The sequence below is a fragment of the Sander lucioperca genome, chromosome 23 (genome assembly GCF_008315115.2).
Source record: "Sander lucioperca isolate FBNREF2018 chromosome 23, SLUC_FBN_1.2, whole genome shotgun sequence".
NCBI classification, from domain to species: Eukaryota; Metazoa; Chordata; class Actinopteri; order Perciformes; family Percidae; genus Sander; species Sander lucioperca.
In genome coordinates this window covers 10,547,304-10,561,341 of record NC_050195.1, presented here as the reverse complement: position 1 = coordinate 10,561,341, position 14,038 = coordinate 10,547,304, and the positions used below count along the sequence as shown (strand labels likewise).

The 14,038-nt window shown below is 41.9% G+C and overlaps 1 protein-coding gene across 2 annotated transcripts in view; it reads right to left on the bottom strand.

Moving 5' to 3' along the window:
- The window catches only part of LOC116040054 (cadherin-20-like), a 94,599-nt gene extending 86,848 nt beyond the window's left edge, over positions 1–7,751 (bottom strand). For both annotated transcript variants that reach the window (XM_031285289.2, XM_035998264.1), the window contains exon 1: positions 7,225–7,751. The gene's annotated coding sequence lies outside the window, so the exon portion shown is untranslated. The remainder of the gene's footprint in view (positions 1–7,224) is intronic.
- Between the last annotated feature and the right edge of the window lie 6,287 nt (positions 7,752–14,038).

Genomic DNA, 14,038 nt, shown 5'->3' with positions numbered 1-14,038 from the left:
GCAGATGAATTCAGCAATTTTACCGAATTGGTTTGTCTTCTTTGAGTAAGGATCATTTTGATCATGGTGTCGTAGAGTTTGACAGGAGTGAATGAATCCAAACTATTTCATTTCCAGTACTGCGAGGCAAAAAGTGTAGTGTAAAGATTTATTCTTTCTCCTCAAACAACTAGCAATTCTTGCGTGTCTCAGCAAAACAGCAGGAAAGGAAAGAAACAGATGTGAGACTTTTCTTTCCTGACTTTGTCTCCTTTGTCTACATGACTCTCGCGCTATCGATCGGATGCTTCGCGATATAGAGGAAAAAATGTTTCAGAGTGAAGCTCAGATAAAAGCTTTCCAGCCAATCAGAGAGCAAACTGTATCTTACAATATGTCTTCGAAATTTGAGTCACATCTCCTCCAAGACAGAAAAAAAAAATCCCTTAAACTTCAATCAGATGACTGTCATGGCGTGACACTCTCACTTCCCTCGCAGCTGCAGATGATGCGGGCGATAACTGCAGTATGGGGCCCCTGTGAAATGTGTAAGCTATGCTGGTATATGTGTGTTTGTGTGTGTATAAGCAGAGCCAGCACTCGGCACCTGATCTTGTGCTTCTCTTTCATCCCGGCGTCTGTGGCAGGCTGCCACGGGCCCATATCATTTAACACGCTACTACACCTGTTGGGATGAATTTGATACCTGGAGATAATGGATTAGAGTTCAAGGAAGGAGAATGCGGACAGGAAACTTTTCCAGGGGTCATATTTCATGAGCAATCTGCGCTGATGCAAACACACACACCCCATCCCCTGCACACCCATGTCTTTAGAGGTTACGGACAAAGAAATACGCACACCCACATACACACACACACACTCTGTGTGTCACAATTTCATAAAAACTGTCAATTTTTCCGGACTCGCAATCAGCTCTGATTACGTGGTGCGTAAAGGTCGTATATAAATTAGTTTTTTGACACCAAACAAAGGGTGTGAGCTGCGATGTGCAAGAAACACTTTGGCTTGCCTGTAAATCGATGGCAGGACCAACAAGTTTGGACAACACATCTTTAACCGTGAAGAAAATGTTAGCACGTTGAGGGGGGGTTGTTGGAGGAAGGCGGCTGTTGAAATCAGGTGTTGTAAAGCAGAAGTAGCTAGTGGTACTGCATTATGAATTGGGTCATTTGGACGAGGTGCGACTGTCTCTTGGATCCCTTTCAGATTGTCTCTGTTGTAACTTGCGTACATTGGGTTTGGGTTTTACTGTAGATCAGGTCCAAGATCTTGGACCCATGAATAACTCTTGTGTGGGCTTGACAGAGAGATGCCCTCTCTATTTGATTTCTAGTAATTCAGTGGTTTCTTTGAATTAAACACACAACATACTACAGAGACAGATACTGTATGTTCTCAAAAATGCATAAATACACATACAAAATCCTGAATAACATGAATTACCATGACACATTATTTTACTGTCAGGGCTGATCCAAAGAGCCGTGGACAGAGTGAGAAAAAGAGCGAGTAGCCATATACTGTGTGCTGCAGAGTACAGAAACCTAATGGATCTCTGGGTAAGATTTATAGTGTCTCATCCCTTCTATTGCTATATGAGAGAAAAAGTTGACTGGAGCTCACAGACTCCAGAGACTATAATTCATTCCCCACCACGTTCCATTTTATTCAGCCAGAGTACATTGGTGAGTATTGGGCTCCGTCTTTTGGGCCAATGAAACGTAATCACTGTCTGCCAGGACCAAGGTCACACTGTATTCCTTATGTAATGTGATGATTATTTTGGCTTTTGCTGAAGGTCCATTAGCTGGTTTGGTTTTGATCTTATTACGGACCATAGTTTGCACTTATATTTAAGGGTTTTTCCTGCTGCTATAATCCAGAGTGTGATAAATGTGTTAGGATGTTTGAACAGGTTGACAGTGAGCACGTGCTGTTGCTTGAATTAAGCTGGTGACCTTTCAGTAAGGAGGACAGCCTCCTCAACTACTCAGTGTCTTCTATTGGCAGAAGTAAAGACAGTTTACTTTTACAGTTTACCAATCCCATCGCAGCATGGACAGCCCCTCACCCAGGCTCTTAGAACAAACACTGGGCTGTGTGGTGATTTTGCAGTAGTGGCCACAGTTAGAACTGCAGCTCATGGAACTTAAGGTTTGGCCTTAACAGATATTTTTTTCCTGGCCCCAATGGGGGTGGGTTTCAGACAATGACTGTCAACTTGCGGAGCTTTACACTTCATGCAAAATATGCTACATGATGGGGAAACTACAGTGAGCATAAACCTGGTTTAGTAAAGAAGAGCGCCGTTAAGGCATTTTCAAAAACACCCAAGATGGCTGCAGCTGATGCGAAACTTTCTGTTAAAGTATTTATTTTCCAATTCGTTCACAGACATAGTATTGATGCTACACCATCACAGCTCATCACGTGAAAGTTGCTCAGCACTACGTCACTTTCTGTTGCTCTGATTGGTTGTAGGTCTATTCAATTGTGTCAAGAGGCAATTTAGTCTACGGCCGTTGATAACACCCCTTGGAAATCGAAAATGAACTGAGAGGTTCCAGACTGAACTTCCATTTGCGATTTAGTCTGGCAATGTCGGGCAAGCAGAGGAGTCCATTTGAGGAGTAATATTAAGCTAGAACAGTGGTTCCCAAAATGGGGTTCGAGGACTGCCAGGGGTCCTTGAGGGTATTCCGAGGGGTCCCCAGCAAAAAGGGGAATTATTGTTTCACTATAATCTTTACTATAATTCCATCCATAAGTAACACAATGACATAATTCATGACTATTTTGGTCGTTGATTTCATACACTTAATGTAATGTAAAGTAATAAAACATCTAAAAGCAAATATCCCAAAGGTGGGGTACCCTGGGAGGAAATCTTATTAAATGGGGGTCCGTGGTCTAAGTGGTGTCAGTTTCAGGGTCCTTCACGTGAAAAAGTTCGGGAACCATTGGGGCTAGAATATTCAAGACAACACATTAGCTACATGCTATTAGCTTGCTAACTGACTTGTATCTGATTGCAAAATTAAGCTTTGTACAACTGTCTGTTGTTTGAACTGGCGTGTAGTGCTAACATGTATGTTTGTGTCTTGTCATGAAACACAGCTGTAGCCATGCTATTGTTCTTCTTTGGACAGTGACGTGTCTGCACACTGCACTGTCAGAAAGATTTATAGCAAACCAGATGGCATCAAAGTGTCTTTAACCTCTGTCATTCGGGAGTGGTTTATTGGTGATTTTGATTTGTCATCTTGATCATTAAAATGAGCAGTGTAAGTAGCCTAAAAATCATGGCAATCATAGTTTGTGGATGGGAAATTAATAAACATAGGCAGAGCAGGGTTTTTTTTGTATAGGAATCCCAATTGGTTAGTGGAAGCTAATGAGCTCTACAGCGTGTTAGTTACCATGCAACAGTTAAAGCACATTTGGTATGTGCAGCTCTCCTGTCCACAGTGAGGACTACTGAGACAGACAGCGCATCTCTCAGATCTGCTTCATTTAGGAATTGATTTTTACATGTGGCCTTGAACGTTTGAAATTTCCTTCTCAAAACCTTGTCAGAGCAGGATTGGGAAAAGGACCAGGGAGAATCAATTCAAATTAATTTCAGAGATGAGGTGTTTCTGTCTATTACTCTCAGCAACTCTCATTTTGAATGGATCCATTGCCTGAGAGTCACAAAGTCCTGGTTACAAAAAAAATGAAGTCAAAACATGATTTGATTTCTTCAACCCAAGAGGGGATGGAATAATTCACTGTCTGAGGTTGCAGGGGCAGCCTAATAAAAAGAAAACCCACATCTTCTGGATCAGGCTCTGGAATTGAGGAAGTTGCTCCGACTAACACAATTATTGGCCTGTGCACACGTATGAATTACACCAATTATTGTACTGTATACACTGGGGGAGAACAGGGGAGATGTTGCTTGTGTTAAAGAAAAACTCACAGGGAATGGTCTTATTACTTGCTGTAGGTGTTCTTTAAGGTGGAAGTGTTGGTACAGACAGTTTAAATTACAGTTGTATTTTTAGCTGCCTCAGTCCATTTGTCCACCGTGTGCCTCTTCTTTAACGTATAGTGCTAAACAAATGCTTCTGGAAAAGTGCTGGTTGTGCTTTTTTTGTTAAGAGAGACTGCAAGTTAAATTGCAAACATATTTTGCTAAAATTGTTAAGTGCCTTTAACCATTTAGAAAAAGTAAAGGCCTTTGCACATCCAAGTCTGTATTTTTCGTATGTGCTTAATCCGTCATTCGATAAAAATGGTTACGTACAGAAACCCTGCACACCGATTCCGATGTGTTATTATTCATTCATTATTCATTCGCAATATGAGAGTTGCATCCCATTGAAAGTCAACTGAATTAATTACGTGGGTGAAATGGATAGCACTAGTCCCAAACGGGGCTAATGAATGAATGACATTAGCAAGAAGCTATCGTTTAGCTTCCTAAAGCTGTCTTATTTTGTTGTACATCCTTTGTTTTGCGATCAGTACCATCCCCAATTCCCAGCAGAAAATCAAAACTTTGACGGAAAGTTTCGGAGTCGGTGTGTAAACGTCATTGACACAGTGAGAGGTCGTATTTATTTTATAAGCGTGTGACAATTTCAGACGAAAAAAAAGCCTTAAATTGGGAATGTTTGGTATGTATTTGATGGATGGTTTAGTAAACTTGCGGGAATTGGATATTAATATATGAAAGGACAGTTTTTCTGAGAGAGCATGTATTGAAATGTACTAACCATTACTTCCCATAGGCAGAAACAAGAATTGTATATCAGTAAAACAAATATATTTGGCTTTCATTGGTTTATACTAGTCACTCCACAAAATAATCAAGACTCCCATTCATTTCATTATTATTATTATTTCATTATTCAGCGTACAATTTCTACTTACTAACTGATTAAACATCTGCATGCTCTCCATTGTGGACAAACTGGTTAAAAAAATGATGGGTGACATTCTACAGTGTGACAAAAAGTATGCATTGTAGCATTTTGCCTGTGTTGAAGTGTCTTCAAGAGCCCCGGGGTCAGTCAAATCCATCAACAGCTCTGGCAGATGAGTTCCAGCTCCAACAAAAGGATTCGCTCTGCTACAAAACACTACGAGGGTGTTTTGTGTACAGAAAACATACATCTCGTTTTGACATTTGTCCATTTCCTGTCAACTATGTTTCTGCCCTGAGGGTGCTTTTCCGTTCTCGATCACCATGATGACATCTACGTTACCACTCTCTGGTGTCACATATCACGGGGAAAATGTGCTGCATAATGATCATATGAGCCAAAAAAAGTGTTTCAATGGAACAAAGGCTAATTAAAGGTAAGATGACACTGGCCTCAGCTCAAGCATAATGGCAGGTGTACAAGCACTAACACACTGTCTTTGCCGCTGACGCCTGCCAGGCCGGGCTGAGTAACGTGACGTCGTTTCCCAGACCACAACAATGCCGACAGAGTCCTTGTTATTCAGCACGCTCTCAAAGGCGCCTTCTGGTAGCCCATAAAGCCCCATCATGCTCCAGGCCCTGCAGTCATTCAATTAAGACTTTACTAGGCTATTGATTTCACCGCGAGCAAAGTGTCTCACATCGTGGAAACAATAAGGAGCCTTTTACCAGCCTTTTACCTAAAGGGTTGGTGACTTGTAAAGGCATGAAAAGACTGTAATATATCCAGTGAACACATACAAAAACATTTATATCCAGCTTTCTCCAACTTCACTCAGTATTTACTATGAATTCCTTAAATAAGCTGTGCTTATTTTAAGAAAACTGTGAGAAAACATTAAAATTGAACTTTTCAGTTTATCAGAGCTTTTACACTGGAAACAGCTGCCTGCTGCTGCTGGAAAAGACATCAATGACTAAAACAGCAAAGCCGGGCCGCAAAACCAATGTTATTATAAAATGATTTATTATACTACTCACCTTAATGTCATCATGTCCTTCTAAAGGTAATGCAGTTTTAAATAAGAAATGCAAGTGAATACTGAATACATAATTTAGTTTTTGTCTTCTGTAGTTAGAGAATTTCAGTTTGACATTAAAACTGCAAAAGTCAACCTGATTTTACACCCCTTTACTGGCCTAAAATTCCCCAAATTCCCGCGACGCTAGCAAAGTAGCCAAGTTTCCATCTATGAAATCTCCTGTGGCCCTCGGCTGCATAAAGGCTGGCGCACCAAGGTTGATCAACTTTGGGTTTGGGGCCAGTCTTTCCAAAAGTAGCCCTTTTGATAGATATCCTCCCTCAAGAATCTTACATTATGTCTTTAATTATTCACTGCCCATTGCCAAGCTTTACAAAATACAACTGTTGATGCAACACACACGAATCGAGGCTGTTATAGGGCCCTTTGAGACTGTAATGAAAGCGAGAGGGGAGGAGCAGACGGGGGAGAGTGAGTATCAGCCGGAGAGTGCTAGTGGAGAGGGAGTTTGGGAGAACATAAGAGAGTAAGAGCAGCCAGGAGAGATGCTTAATGAATTTGGTCACAGCGACGCCCAATGAAATCTTTATCCGTGGGGGATGAAGCAGGGGACTTGGCAGAGCCCCGGCGTATCTCGGCAAGGGTGAAAAATAGAAATCCCACTGTCCCCTGTTGGCTCTCCCTCATGTCAGCTGCCTTGGTTACTGAGTTGGCTGCCAGCGAGCCCCCACCACTCCAGTCCTCCATCCCTCCTCCTCCTCCTTTTATCCCTCTTTTACTTTCTTTCTCAGTGCAACTCTCCTTAACACTCGTGTATTTCTCTCTGCCTCCCCTCAGTTCAATCTAACACCCGGTTTCTCCGCGGATCTCTTTGCCTCTCCCTCTCTCTCTATGTTCTCTTTCATTCTCCGCTCAGCTTTTTGTGTTTTTCCTCTTATCAACACTCTATTCTACTTCACCTTGTTGTCACACCATTTCCCCCACATGTGGCTCAGTCAAACAAAATGAGTGAAAATTGCTGCGACTTCGTAAAAGTCAGCAGATGATATTCACGATTGCAACACACACACAGATAGAAGAAGACCTCTGCAAGCAGTTAAAGACTTACCTTTGTAACAGGTTGTTCTGGTCATTATGTGCAACAAATGAATATATGATAGGGATTTTATAGTAATCCAGATGCAAGTGGTCACATTCACCAGTTTAGGTGATGCAGTTTTATCAGATGCATATTAGCACAGAAATATATTTAAAAAAGAATCCTACCTTTTTAAAAGGTCTCAGTAGTAGATTTTTAGTGAAACTTCTCCTCCCTTGCAGCCAGCGCAATTGACTGCAGTTTTCTCACTTCTTTTATTAGTCTTCTCTCCTTGACGCGCTGTCGGTTTCTATCTCTCTCTTTCCAGTGGAGGCTGATCACCGGGGTTTTCGCAGAGAAGTCCAGCTGACCCCCCCCCCCCACCCCCTGCAGAAGAAAAAAGGGGGGGAAAAAAGACTAGAGAGAGTGAGAGCGAGAGCTGGCACCTCCTGATCAACTCTGCTCCCTCCTCGCTGCTCCTTCCAGCGCTCAGGGTGAGAGAAGTGAGAGACAAAGTAATCTTCAGGTGAAGAGACAAGACTCCATTCCTCCCTCCTTTCCCTCTGCTTTTGCTCTCTCTCTCTCTCTCTCTCTCTCTCTCTCTCTCTCTCTCTCTCTCCCCCCACCTCTCCCTTTGTTGCCTGTTCTCGCTCTACCTGCTCATAGCTCACACAGCAGCTGCCTCCCCAGCTCTCCCTCTTGTGTCTGAGCGCTGTGCTGTTGCTCCATCCATGCCCCTCGGTTCTCTGCCTCTCCCTCCCTCCCTCTCTTTCTCCCTCCCTCCATCCCTCTACGGCTCATGGATGTTTAGACACGGCAATTGTAGCTGAAAGGCACTGAATTAACCCGCAGAACTCCAAAATACACACTCTCGCTTCACTCACTTTCCCCCAGTTTTTCTTCTTGTTCCTGCTTTTGCAGCGACCCCTCTCACTCTGTATATTTGACCCCCTGAATAGTTCAATCAGTTCTCTTTTTAGGGGGGCGGGGGGTGATAGTCTATTAACTTTGTGGTCCCTGCTCTCCACTGGATTGTATCAACAGACTGTCTGGAGCAGGGGGGATAAAAAATGATGGTCGAACATCCGTGATGGATGTGCAATCAGGGACGCCGGCCTGTTAGATTAGGATGCTGCGCACATGAGCACACATTATAAGAAAATTGGCTCATAAAATAATCATGAGCAAAACAAGAAATGTGTATGATGAATAAGTAAATATTTACCACCCACCTCCCTCTGTTAATTAATGATTAATTGTCCTTAAACAAGTGTAATTGGAGTTAATTGAAATATTGAGCCATTGGAAAACAGATAAAACATCATCCAGCGACAGTCGCTGGATGTCTCGCCACAGGCTGAGGAGCGTCTCCGATGAGCTCAGCGAACCCAGAGACATTCATACGTCACCAAATCAAAGTCAGAATCCAGGCTCAAAAGGCTCTGAAAATGTGATTTGGATTTGATTACTGCGGGATTACTGCCAATTACATCTTCCCTTTAATGAAACCCAATCAGAGTCATCTTTATATGCTGATTATGTTGACACATTTAAGGGAATAAATAGCTCTCACTATATGAACTTCATGACAAGTAGGCATTGTCATACATTCTGCTGCTGTTTGTATTGTTCTCAACGTGCTTTAAAGATAACTTCCTGGAGCCATTCTCAGTAGGTCATACTATTGCTACAGTCGTGACATATCAAAGTTACATCAATGTACGTTTTTTCCACTGAAAGGCTGAAATTGTTATCATTAGGGTCTGACAACATTATGGAAAGGACCCTACAGAGAAGTAAAAGGTTTTTCTTTACCTTTCCCTTGATCCGTTTGTTATAGCGTCTAACGAAGTCTTGCTCACATAAAAGTCTCGTTCTGAATTCTCGAGAGTTGACTCGTTGTCGGAAGACAGCGTGGAAACACTGAGTGAGAGTGTCGGGAAGAGTTTGTTGTGTTGGAGTTCAGAAAGTCTAGCTTAGTGTTATCTAAAAGATTTTCAAAGTTATGGCTAAATATTTAGCTGATTTCGACAGTGTGGGTGAGTCAAGTCAGCTCTCGTGAGATTTCGAACGAGATTTCTCCTTGAGCAAGACTTGTTTAGACACAGAAATAAACGGAGCAGATCAAGCGAAAGGCCAATATTCACTCTTGTTTTAGCTCTGTTTTGGTCCACACAAACTCCTGATCAACTCGTCAGCTAGTCGCTAACTTTGTCTCCCCGTAAAGCCTAGGGGAGCTGTTAATCAGGGGTTAAAGTGGGATCTGGCCAAAACTCAAATTAGAATTTAACACTACTACTAGATATTGATCATAGCAGCTTCAAAGCTTTAGTGCGTACATTTTTGATGTTACATTCAAGCCATTGCCAAATGAGTTGCTACAAAGCTAATTAAGACTATCAGAAGAGTCCATGTTTTTTTTAATCCTCCGTGTCCTCCTTGGCTACTAGCAACTGCGTGGAGGAAAGACGGGGGCGGTGCACGGTCACGGAAGGCTTGTGTCATGTGGAAGAGCCGACAGTTTTGTTGTCATTACTTAGAATTCCTCATGGGGAGACAGAAACTACGCACTAGAGCTTTAAAGGTCCAATATGTAATACATTTACTGTATTTAATCAAAAAATCACGAATATGTCTTCAGGTATTAAGGAAACATGCTAAGTTGAAATATTATCTTCTCTGACAACAATACTAATGCCAGTATTTTCTCCTTTGAAATTTCCATTCCGTGACGCAATGTCTGTTTTTATTTTGGCCTGTGTTGTTGTCAACTGCCCATTTTGACACTCGAGTTGCCAGACATGAAACGCAAGCACGCAAAAACAATGTGCTGGCTGCAGCCATGGTAGAAGCAACCAAACAAACTGGATTAACATATTCACTCTACCAGACCTATAAAAACCTCTTTCTAAACAGTTGCATGACCAGAGACGTGGTAAAACACGGGTAAATATTGGAGATTCATTTGAAAGATGGAGACAGCTTAGAGCCTAAAAGGACACCGAGTTGGCTAAATTCCACCTAAACAGGTAAGCGTTGAGCTTCATTAGTTTCTAGTAGTTTCACGGGTAACGTAGTAGGAATGGGCATTTTCAGTCATTTGAACATTCATGTGCTAGCATTAAATAATCTAGAGTGTTAATGACGGACATATTACAGAAACCGCAATGTTTGATTTTCTCATAATAGAAACATGCAATTTAACTTTGGCAAAACACCCGTGTAGCCTAAATTGTTGGATTGGGACAGAGCTTATGTTCTCTACAGGTCGCTCTGCAATGTATGTAACGTTATGTTATGTTATGGAATATTATTGTGGCTAATGTTACCATCGCCAGCCTCAAGGTTATGATATGTTGGACAGTATCTCACTTTGTTACAAACTGGCATGCAACCATAATGTGTAATACAGTGTATAGACAAGCTGTATAACGTGTTCTGGAAAGTAGTAGTACCGAAAATCCCCCCCATGCCGAAATTCTTCCCCCGCTTCTGTTCAGTAGCCGTAACCGACAGACGGTGTCTAGAATCTGGGTACAGACAACCGCAAGGTCTCTGCCTTTTTAGCGGCCTTTTTAGCGGCTGTTGCAGTGACGCTAAGCCGAGAAGGGGTGGCTGTCAGTCGGGCACAAAGCTCCGCAAGGTTGCTGTCTTTTTAGCGGTCGTTGTTGTTGCATTTAGCCAATAAAAGCTGACTGTCAGCCGGGTACAGAACTCATAGCAGCATCTAGCAACTCCGCTGCGCTGTGGAGTAATGTCTGGCAATGCGAGACTAGCATCTAGCTGACTCATGTTGGGTTTAGCGTTCGCAACCCCTGTGTATTTCGACACTGGGGGGGCCGGGTGAGACGGGTCTCTCCAGTATTTTAAATTTGGACTACAGTAACCAATTTAAACGCTAGCTGTCAGTATTAGATATTGGACCTTTAAAGTTTTGGTTACAGAAAGTCTCAGTTTATTGGTTAGGTCCTGTAATAAAAAATCCACTTCACAGACCGTTTAAAGCCAAAAAACACAGTTAAAACACAGTTAAATCTGCTAAACTAGCAGCAATCTGTCATAAATTAGCAAACTTTGTCAGTGTCATTAGCTTCAGGCTAGTGCTAAAGTAAGCTAACCTTACTGGATGTATTTTAAAGAGTTTGCTGAGCTGGATGGAGACAGTTCAGTCTTTGACATGCATTACGCAGCACACTTCTTAAGGCTTAAGGCTGATTCTGAATGCTAAACTGTATTGGTATCGATCCCGCAGAAGTCACACTGTGACTCTCACAGCTTGCCGTATGTTGATGTGACTCACCGCACCTGTCTGGCAGGAGCACAGTGTGATTTATCATCAAGGATAAGAGAGAGGTGTTAAAAAAATAAATCAGAGAAGCTTTCATCCAATACAGTCTTTGGAAGGCTTTTATTGTCCTTAAGCCTTTATTAGTCAGCCTGAGTCATGTAGACAAATCAATAAAAACACAAGCAGCAAGACTACGTTAACTTAGGTCTGAGTGTGGTGCCTCTTGCTATGAAGCTGAATGTCATTAAAAACCATGATCTTGGTGGGAATTATCTCCACAGCAATATGATTTCCTGCTGTCCTCCTGAGAGCCAACATCATTTATGTTAACAAGGAGGCCATCTGCATCATGGAAAATGACTGCACAGTGCAATTGCATGAACAAATTGATCACCACAACTGTAGTGTAAGACAATATTGTATTGTAAAAAATGTTTCCAGGTGTTTCAGCTGAGTAACATCAATATCGTGTATATGTTTTAGCATACATACAAGGCACTATGCTAGTATAAAGATTAAATTGAGTATTTGGAGGAAGAAAAAAAAAACTTGCACACAGAAGCTCAATTTGAAAAGTGCTACTGCTTCCATGATGGTCTTTGGAGAAAGTAGTTTTCAGGTCTGGATTGGCCCCACACACAGCGAGTGTGTGTGTGTGTGTGTGATTGATTTCTTCAGTTTATCCCCAGGAGATGAGAAAGTTTGCATGTCTCGGTCCCTAAACCTATAAATCACATTGATCAGGCAGGATAATAAGGCCATGCCTACACATCCCCGGAGAGTGAGATGAGAAAACAATTAGAGACAGACACAGAGGCAGAGATGAAATACAAGTAAGACCTAGATAGATAGATAGATAGATAGATAGATAGATAGATAATAAAAAAAAAAGGCAAAAGAAAAAGGCAAAATGAGGATGGTGCTCTTTGAACTGTTAAGGTACAGAAAGTGTCAGGAAAGGAAATCATTAAATTTAGGGCAGAGCAAGTCTTTTTCTCATGTTTATCTTTTCCACACTGTTGCTGACATTTTTTGTTAACCCTGACCTACTTATTTTGACCTGTGGATTCTATATGAGTCATCTCCACCTACTATATACTGGATTGGTTTTCACTTTCTGTAAGATTAGAAAGATACATTGTATCAAGCAAATGACAACTTTTAAGTGATTTTGGCTGAAACTGGTGATTTCTTTGCACCTGTCTGGTCTTATCCCAGTTGCAGACCTCTGAATCACAACCGATTTTCCAGTGATTCAGATAGTTCTAGTTATGGCGCTTACCCACTGCTAGTACCAGCTCGGCTGCCCCCTCCTCCATTTTTCATTGCAGATTTAGAACTGGTTGTCATAGCGACGCCGCAGGAAACTGCCGTGACCTAACGCGACACACACATAGAACGTCGAAGGTGTGTTGTTTTTGATTCTCGGCATGTGGCTGTTGCCAGAAGACAAATTTTGTCTCAAAAGAAGCTGGAGGCAGCAAAAAAAAAAAAAAAACACATAGCTGGCTAAACTATTTAAAAATGGCGGGTTTGTTCAGGACACCCCCTTCTGTCGCTAGCAATGATGAGGCAGTGATTACTGACGATTCTCTCTGACCAATCAGTAGTCTGCGGGTTTTCACGTCACCTTTTGGTATCGCCTCAGCTCGCTTGGAACCTCGACGGAGGTGATACTAAAAAAAAGTACCTGTTGGCAGGTAGCAGGGACCTTTTTTTCATAATGAAAAAACAAAAAAGGCGAGTAGAGGCAAGTCAAGTCTATCATGTAATGGAAAAACACCATTAGTGTCCAGTGCTCTCACTGACGACTGTTTCCTCAGCTGAAAGAAACACAAGTCAATCAGAGCTTTATAATGTAGGTAGGACATGACGCAGATTTGGTCCTAAACAACCAAGTCTCTTGCCATTCCTTGAATATGTCTGCGCCTTTCCAGTTAGAAATTTCTGTTGCCGTCTTGGTGTAAATCTTTCTCCTCCTTCACCCTTCTTTGTTTTTTTTCTGGTTTTGCGTGAGCCAATAGAAACGTCATCAACATACCCACTCGGCCGCTGTAGCTTCTCAGACTTTGGGCTCAATTGCAGATTAGGCCGGTTACACACTGCCTGCGTGGCGTGAGCGTGGCGTTTCTGTTGCGTGTCAGCTGCGTTGCGGCTGCGTGGATTTTTTTAATGTCTTTACACACCAGAACCGTATCTGATACGGTGCTGCTGCTGCTAGCCTTGTCTGTACACATGTATGTTTTCCATTGATAAAATGAAATACCATGTTAAACATAAATATAGACTGATTTGATTACAGCAAAGACAACGTCGGCAGTATTGACGGCAAAATAGGCTACAGAATAATTTGTTCTGTATTGACAGGTGCAATATTAGAAAATCGATTTTTTTTTTTTTTTAAATTACATTTATATCTGCATATATATCAAAACCTATTTCAAACATCCACATGTCATTTATTAATATGTATTCGTCTAAACGACATATAAACATCTTTTCCTATTCTATTTTGCCTGGAAACGCTTCCAACACGCTTGCGTGTCGCCTGAAAAATAGGCAGCGGTTCTATTTCTAGCATGCACGCGTTTTAACCTTTTAACATGGGAGCCGAAATATAAACGGACATGTCACGCAGCTGACATGCTTGCGCGACGCATCCAGTATGTAACTGGCCTTACACAAACTTTGTACTCAGGAGCTGGCTGGGTAAA